This window comes from Oncorhynchus mykiss, chromosome 26 (genome assembly GCF_013265735.2).
Source record: "Oncorhynchus mykiss isolate Arlee chromosome 26, USDA_OmykA_1.1, whole genome shotgun sequence".
Classification (NCBI taxonomy): domain Eukaryota; kingdom Metazoa; phylum Chordata; class Actinopteri; order Salmoniformes; family Salmonidae; genus Oncorhynchus; species Oncorhynchus mykiss.
Window position 1 is genome coordinate 38,401,224 of NC_048590.1, and position 9,899 is coordinate 38,411,122.

Here is a 9,899-nt window from a genome sequence, read left to right on the forward strand (position 1 = left end):
CAATCGGCCTCACAACCGCAGATCATGTGTAAACAAGCCAGCCCAGGACCTCCACCCCCAGGTTCTTCACCTACGGAATCATCTTAGACCGGACAGCTGATAAACTGGATTTGCCCAACTGAAGAATTTCTGCATAAACTCATCTGCGTGCTCGTCGTCCTCACCAGGGTCTTGCAGTTCGGCGTCATAACCAACTGTAGTGGGCAAATGCTCAACATTGAGGGCCACTGGCATGCTGGAGAAGTGTGCTCTTCACAGATGAATCCCGGTTTCAATTGTACCGGACAGATGGTATGTGGTATGCTGATGTCAATGTTGTGAACAGTGTCCCATGGGTGGCAGTGGGGTTATGGTATGGGCATAAGCTACGGACAACGAACACCATTGCATTTTATTGATGGCAATTTGAATGCAGAGATACCGTGATGAGATCCTGAGGCTCATTGTCGTGCCATTCATCCACCCCATTACCTCATGTTTCAGCATGATAATGCATGGACCCATGTTGCAAGGATCTGTACACAATTCCTGGAAGCTGAAAATGTCCCAGTTCTGGATGACATATCTGTTTCCCCAGTCATGGGAAATTTTATTTCAATTTACTTGTTTGCTTATATGAACTGTAACTCAGTAAAATCTTAGAAATTGTTTCCATGTTGCGTTTATATATTTGTTCAGTATAGAAAGAGAAAAACACAAAGCCCCAGATTGACATTTGTATTTTTATTGATACACTACTGTAAGAGCCCCAGATTGACGTTTGTATTTTTATTGATACACTACTGTAAGAGCCCCAGATTGACGTTTGTATTTTTATTGATACACTACTGTAAGAGCCCCAGATTGACATTTGTATTTTTATTGATACACTACTGTAAGAGCCCCAGATTGACGTTTGTATTTTTATTGATACACTACTGTAAGAGCCCCAGATTGACGTTTGTATTTTTATTGATACACTACTGTAAGAGCCCCAGATTGACGTTTGTATTTTTATTGATACACTACTGTAAGAGCCCCAGATTGACGTTTGTATTTTTATTGATACACTACTGTAAGAGCCCCAGATTGACATTTGTATTTTTATTGATACACTACTGTAAGAGCCCCAGATTGACGTTTGTATTTTTATTGATACACTACTGTAAGAGCCCCAGATTGACGTTTGTATTTTTATTGATACACTACTGTAAGAGCCCCAGATTGACATTTGTATTTTTATTGATACACTACTGTAAGAGCCCCAGATTGACGTTTGTATTTTTATTGATACACTACTGTAAGAGCCCCAGATTGACATTTGTATTTTTATTGATACACTACTGTAAGAGCCCCAGATTGACATTTGTATTTTTATTGATACACTACTGTAAGAGCCCCAGATTGACGTTTGTATTTTTATTGATACACTACTGTAAGAGCCCCAGATTGACGTTTGTATTTTTATTGATACACTACTGTAAGAGCCCCAGATTGACATTTGTATTTTTATTGATACACTACTGTAAGAGCCCCAGATTGACGTTTGTATTTTTATTGATACACTACTGTAAGAGCCCCAGATTGACGTTTGTATTTTTATTGATACACTACTGTAAGAGCCCCAGATTGACGTTTGTATTTTTATTGATACACTACTGTAAGAGCCCCAGATTGACGTTTGTATTTTTATTGATACACTACTGTAAGAGCCCCAGATTGACATTTGTATTTTTATTGATACACTACTGTAAGAGCCCCAGATTGACGTTTGTATTTTTATTGATACACTACTGTAAGAGCCCCAGATTGACATTTGTATTTTTATTGATACACTACTGTAAGAGCCCCAGATTGACATTTGTATTTTTATTGATACACTACTGTAAGAGCCCCAGATTGACGTTTGTATTTTTATTGATACACTACTGTAAGAGCCCCAGATTGACATTTGTATTTTTATTGATACACTACTGTAAGAGCCCCAGATTGACGTTTGTATTTTTATTGATACACTACTGTAAGAGCCCCAGATTGACGTTTGTATTTTTATTGATACACTACTGTAAGAGCCCCAGATTGACGTTTGTATTTTTATTGATACACTACTGTAAGAGCCCCAGATTGACGTTTGTATTTTTATTGATACACTACTGTAAGAGCCCCAGATTGACATTTGTATTTTTATTGATACACTACTGTAAGAGCCCCAGATTGACGTTTGTATTTTTATTGATACACTACTGTAAGAGCCCCAGATTGACGTTTGTATTTTTATTGATACACTACTGTAAGAGCCCCAGATTGACATTTGTATTTTTATTGATACACTACTGTAAGAGCCCCAGATTGACGTTTGTATTTTTATTGATACACTACTGTAAGAGCCCCAGATTGACGTTTGTATTTTTATTGATACACTACTGTAAGAGCCCCAGATTGACGTTTGTATTTTTATTGATACACTACTGTAAGAGCCCCAGATTGACGTTTGTATTTTTATTGATACACTACTGTAAGAGCCCCAGATTGACGTTTGTATTTTTATTGATACACTACTGTAAGAGCCCCAGATTGACGTTTGTATTTTTATTGATACACTACTGTAAGAGCCCCAGATTGACGTTTGTATTTTTATTGATACACTACTGTAAGAGCCCCAGATTGACGTTTGTATTTTTATTGATACACTACTGTAAGAGCCCCAGATTGACATTTGTATTTTTATTGATACACTACTGTAAGAGCCCCAGATTGACGTTTGTATTTTTATTGATACACTACTGTAAGAGCCCCAGATTGACGTTTGTATTTTTATTGATACACTACTGTAAGAGCCCCAGATTGACGTTTGTATTTTTATTGATACACTACTGTAAGAGCCCCAGATTGACGTTTGTATTTTTATTGATACACTACTGTAAGAGCCCCAGATTGACGTTTGTATTTTTATTGATACACTACTGTAAGAGCCCCAGATTGACGTTTGTATTTTTATTGATACACTACTGTAAGAGCCCCAGATTGACATTTGTATTTTTATTGATACACTACTGTAAGAGCCCCAGATTGACGTTTGTATTTTTATTGATACACTACTGTAAGAGCCCCAGATTGACATTTGTATTTTTATTGATACACTACTGTAAGAGCCCCAGATTGACATTTGTATTTTTATTGATACACTACTGTAAGAGCCCCAGATTGACATTTGTATTTTTATTGATACACTACTGTAAGAGCCCCAGATTGACGTTTGTATTTTTATTGATACACTACTGTAAGAGCCCCAGATTGACATTTGTATTTTTATTGATACACTACTGTAAGAGCCCCAGATTGACGTTTGTATTTTTATTGATACACTACTGTAAGAGCCCCAGATTGACGTTTGTATTTTTATTGATACACTACTGTAAGAGCCCCAGATTGACGTTTGTATTTTTATTGATACACTACTGTAAGAGCCCCAGATTGACGTTTGTATTTTTATTGATACACTACTGTAAGAGCCCCAGATTGACATTTGTATTTTTATTGATACACTACTGTAAGAGCCCCAGATTGACATTTGTATTTTTATTGATACACTACTGTAAGAGCCCCAGATTGACATTTGTATTTTTATTGATACACTACTGTAAGAGCCCCAGATTGACGTTTGTATTTTTATTGATACACTACTGTAAGAGCCCCAGATTGACATTTGTATTTTTATTGATACACTACTGTAAGAGCCCCAGATTGACATTTGTATTTTTATTGATACACTACTGTAAGAGCCCCAGATTGACATTTGTATTTTTATTGATACACTACTGTAAGAGCCCCAGATTGACATTTGTATTTTTATTGATACACTACTGTAAGAGCCCCAGATTGACATTTGTATTTTTATTGATACACTACTGTAAGAGCCCCAGATTGACGTTTGTATTTTTATTGATACACTACTGTAAGAGCCCCAGATTGACGTTTGTATTTTTATTGATACACTACTGTAAGAGCCCCAGATTGACGTTTGTATTTTTATTGATACACTACTGTAAGAGCCTAAATGCAAGGTATTCCCTTAGAATACGTTCAAAAAGCACTGCAGTCTTAAATTACAAAATGGTTTTAAAATACAAAATGTACATGAAATGACAATACAAGGTTCCTGTAAACATCAGCTAAAACCTGTATTTCCCTTTTCTTTTACAAAACATATATTTATAGATATATGCACCCAACCGTTAGGAATGACATCCATTTCAAAGTATCAAAAATAGAGTTCTAATGTCAGTCTGTGTTGCATTTTACCAGTATGTAAAATGGGAACATATTGTTTATCTTTGGTTTTACAGAAGAGGATGGCAGAGAGCGAATGGTTACTGAATTTAATGCTGCTTTTGTTTCTGGACTCATATGCCTCATTCACACTATAGAGCCAAGCTGCGCCAAGCCGAGCTGTACTGGGCTGCCCTGTTTACGCATCTACATAGTGCGGGAACTGTGCTGGAAAGGACCATGTGAAAATGAAACATCCAAGCCAGCACAGTACGGTTCTGATCAGCTCTATACTGTGAATCAGGTAACAGTAACAAGCAGCACCAGAGCCAGCCCTTCCTCTTGTAACTAACGTCCTGCTGTCCAAAATATATATTCTCAAGTAAATTATTAACCCAGAAGAGCATACAGACAACAAACCAGTAATTCATATTTAACACATGAGTTAAGGCCTTCCTATAGTTTAAATAAACAAATAGTGACATTCTTTCCTCACTATTTGAAAAGGTTTTACACAAAAGCCACGAGATTATTACAAACAAACCAGTTATTTTGTACTCGATGCCAAATATCACGTCGTCATGATGCTTTCGTCATGGTTTGCATAGTAGCCTAATGCATCTGTGTGCTTGTATTGTACAGAACTGAAATTCATTATAAAAAAAACACTTATCTACAGTTTATTGGGTACAAACGCACACATCCACACTTAATATAATCTACTAAGACGCTTGACCTGTGTCCTTTACAAGGCAGATTCACTGACTGGCCCTCTGGTATGCAGGACTAATAAGTATTGTGCTGATACTCTAGAAGGCTGCGTTTATACAGGCAGCCCAATTCTGATATTTGTTCCACTAATTGGTTCTTTGACCAATCACAGAACTTTTTCAGGGCTGTTCTGATTAGTGAGAAAAAGATCAGAATTGAACTACCTGTGTAAACAGAGTCTTGAAGTAACAGAACCAAGCATCTCTGCTGCATCTACAACTATAGGCATCAAGGTTCTTTTTTAATAATAAAAAAATGTTTTTAAAGGCATCAGGCAGGTTTTTGTGTATAGCAGAATTATTTTCTATTTCTGATTGGACATGATTGACAGTTGTCATTAGCAACACCCTCTCAGAGAAAAAATATACATGCAAGAATATACATATATCATTGTCCAATCACAGAGAACATGTTAAGGCAATAGGAGTTGTTCCTACCCAGACCAATCAACATGTTATATTACAGCATGACTACGTAATGTATGGCATACATACATACATCTATCCAGCATTCAGAATCACATTCTGGAAACATCCTTATGATGATGTTGGACTAGAATATGTTGCTTTTCAACACTCAGCTTTGTCATTTTCTTTGGACTTTTTGTTGTTGTAATTCTCAGGCAAACTGAAAATCTTTTTATTATTGCTATCCATATTCCATACATTCGCAGTCTGTATGTCTCCCCAAGGAGGAAGATTGACAAATACATATATTTGTCCTGAAGACAAAATGATCATTTGTCGTGATGTGCAACACACAGGGGGGCTGGAAGAACCAACAACATACAAAAATGAAAGTCGTTTTTTAAAACTAACTTAACCTTGTTCATCAGGGGTGGTGGAGGGGGGGGGGCTATACATAAATACAGTATATATAAATGACTATATATAAAAGACATTTATCAACAGGTTATATCTGCAGTTTTCAATGTGACATATTATTTCCAATAGCTGCTTTACCCTCAGAAGGTATGGTTGTTACAAAGTGGAAGGCAGAGTCTCTGGGCCCAGTTTTTAAAAAGTTATCTGATTGGATTTCTGCAATCGGATAAAATTACATGTTAGAATTGGGTTTTTCAAAAGAAAACAAAACTATTCTGATCCTCCAGATTTGGTAATCCAATCTGACCATTAAATCAGGATTAAATGTAGTTTTTGCTGGCCAAAAGTAATGCACTATACAGGGAATAGGGTGCCATTTCAGACACTCTTTAGTTATTGCATGACAGAGCTCAGAGGAACACAGGTCCGTCTTGCTCTGTGGATAATTCAAACACCACCTTTAATTAAACTCCAACGAGTCTACTTACAGTTACAAATATATATATATGTACTTGTCTTAACAGGCTACCTCGGTCTGGAGGAAACCAGTGTTCATCTATCCATCGCATAAAACATATTCATCGAAAGTCAAGCGTCTCCATATCACAAACTCAGAAATCCATCTAATTTCTATAAAAATCAAAGTCATACTCTGCATGAAGAGTCAGCTGTGCAAACAAACAACAAAAGCGTTTACCATCCTATCATTCAAAGCTGCTATTTAACAAGGTTTATAAGGCATTTGTTCAACCTGAAGAGGAGGTGTGGGGAGTCAGGAAGAGAGTAGTATTAATACACAGATACAGTGGCTTCAGAAGGTATTCATACCCTTTGACTTATTCCACCTTTTGTTGTGGTACAGCATGAATAGAAAATGGATTATATCTACACAATAACCTATAATGACAGTAAAAACACGTTTTATAAATGTTTGCTAATTTATTGAAAATAAAATACAGAAATCTAATTTACATAAGTATTCCCACCCCTGAGTCAATACTTTATAGAAGCACCTTAAGCAGTGATTAAAGCTGTGAGGCTTTCTTGGTATGTCTCTAAGAGCTTTGCACACCTGGATTGTGCAACAATTAACCTTTTGGTTGTTGATGGTTGTTGGTTGTTGATCATTGCTAGACAACCATTTTCAGGTATTGCCACAGATTTTCAAGCAGATTTAAGTCAAAACTGTAATTTGGCCACTCAGGAACATCCACTGTCTTCTTGGAAAGCAACTTCAGTGTATATTTGGCCTTGTGTTTTAAGTTATTGTCCTGCTGAAAAGTGAATTCACCTCCCAGTGTCTGGTGGAAAGCAGAATGAACCAGATTTCCCTCTAGAATTTTGCCTGTGCTCCATTCTGCTTATTATTTTATTTAAAAAAAATCTCCAGTCCTTATCGATTACAAGCATACACATAACATAATGCAGCCATCACTATGCTTGAAAATATGGAGAGTGGTACTCAGTATTGTGTTGTATTGGATTTGCCCCAAACATAACACTTTGTACTCAGAACAAAAAGTTAATTGCTTTGACATTTTTTTTTGTAGTATTACTTTAGTGCCTTGTTGCAAACAGGATGCATGTTTTGGAATATTTTTATTCTGTACAGGCTTCCTTCTTTTCACTCTGTCAATTAGGTTAGTATTGTAGCATAACTACAATGTTGTTGATTCATCCTGTTTTCTCCTATCACAGCCATTAAACTGTGTAACTGTTTTAAAGTCACCATTGGCGTCATGGTGAAATCCCTAAGCCGTTTCCTTCCTCTCTGGCAACTGAGTTAGGAAGGAGGCCTGTATCTTTGTAGTGATTGGGTGTATTGATACACCATCTAAAGTATAATTAATAACTTCTCCATGCTCAAAGGGATATGCTCAATGTCTGCTTTTTTTCACCCATCTACCAATAGGTGCCCTCCTTTGCGAGGCATTGGAAAAACTCCCTGGTCTTTGTGGTTGAATCCATGCAACTTATGTGACTTGTTAAGTTCATTTTTACTCCTCAACCACTCAAGACATTTCAGCTTTTTATTTTTTATGAATTTATAAACAATTCTGAAAACATAAGTCCACTTTGACATTATCGGGTATTGCGTTTAGGCCAGCGACAAAAACGTCTACATTTAATATATTTGAAATTCAGGCTGTACCACAACAAAATGTGGAAAAAGTCAAGGGGTGTGAATACTTTCTGAAGGCACTATATCTACATGGCTGGAAGGTCACTAGAAGTGTGGAATGTTGCATATTACAGATCCCAGTCCAGCACCAGAGAAGAAGAGAAGGGGCTCCCAGGCACCCAGAGACAAAGAAGGACAAGGGTGATGGGGGTGTCGCAGTGGGGCTGCAGTACTACCTCTACACTCCCAGGGGGTGCTGTTGTGACATCACTCAAACAACCGGGGTGTTTGTACCGTCAAGGTCTATGCTGGTGAGAAAATCATGAGTACAGTATTCAACCCTTCTTTATTCTTACTGAGGGGTCCTATTGTTCCTCACTGAGCACTACACTGTTAGGGGCACCATTGTGACTTGATAGGGTATATTTCATACTCCATCCAGACACCCTGAGCAGAGTTTTGCTGCATAGAAACCGTTTAGGAGGTGATCACTCTCTAAACCAGTGATCACCTCTGGGGATCTGAACCCAGGCCTGAGAACTAATGCTAAAAATGAACCCGAAATCAACTGAACAGAGAACATGTTCCTCGTCTTTCTGCCACTCACTGACCCCAATAATCCTACAGTTTGTCAGAAAATCACGTTGTAGGATTTTTTATGAATTTATTTGCAAATTATGGTGGAAAATAAGTATTTGGTCAATAACAAAAGTTTATCTCAATACTTTTGTTATATACCCTTTGTTGGCAATGACAGAGGTCATTTTGGCCCATTCCTCCATGCAGATCTCATCTAGAGCAGTGAGGTTTTGGGGCTGTTGCTGGGCAACACAGACTTTCAACTCCCTCCAATATGGGGTTGAGATCTGGAGACTGGCTAGGCCACTCCAGGACCTTGAAATGCTTCTTACGAAGCCACTCCTTCGTTGCCCGGGCGGTGTGTTTGGGATCATTGTCATGCTGAAAGACCCAGCCACGTTTCATCTTCAATGCCCTTGCTGATGGAAGGAGATTTTCACTCAAAATGTCATGATACATGGCCCAATTCATTCTTTCCTTTACACGGATCAGTCGTCCTGGTCCCTTTGCAGAAAAACAGCCCCAAAGCATGATGTTTCCACCCCCATGCTTCACAGTAGGTATGGTGTTCTTTGGATGCAACTCAGCATGCTTTGTCCTCCAAACACGACGAGTTGAGTTTTTACCAAAAAGTTCTATTTTGGTTTCATCTGACCATATGACATTCTCCCAATCTTCTTCTGGATCATCCAAATGCTCTCTAGCAAACTTCAGACGGGCCTGGACATGTACTGGCTTAAGCAGGGGAACACGTCTGGCACTGCAGGATTTGAGTCCCTGGCGGCGTAGTGTGTTACTGATGGTAGGCTTTGTTACTTTGGTCCCAGCTCTCTGCAGGTCATTCACTAGATCCCCCTGTGTGGTTCTGGGATTTTTGCTCACCGTTCTTGTGATCATTTTGACCCCATGGGGTGAGATCTTGCGTGGAGCCCCAGATCGAGGGAGATTATCAGTGGTCTTGTATGTCTTCCATTTCCTAATAATTGCTCCCACAGTTGATTTCTTCAAACCAAGCTGCTTACCTATTGCAGATTCAGTCTTCCCAGCCTGGTGCAGGCCTACAATTTTGTTTCTGGTGTCCTTTGACAGCTCTTTGGTCTTGGCCATAGTAGAGTTTGGAGTGTGACTGTTTGAGGTTGTGGACAGGTGTCTTTTATACCGATAGCAAGTTCAAACAGGTGCCATTAATACAGGTAACGAGTGGAGGACAGAGGAGCCTCTTAAAGAAGAAGATACAAGTCTGAGAGAGCCAGAAATCTTGCTTGCTTGTAGGTGACCAAATACTTATTTTCCACCATAATTTTCAAATAAATTCATTAAAAATCCTACAATGTGATTTTCCAGATTTCTTTTCT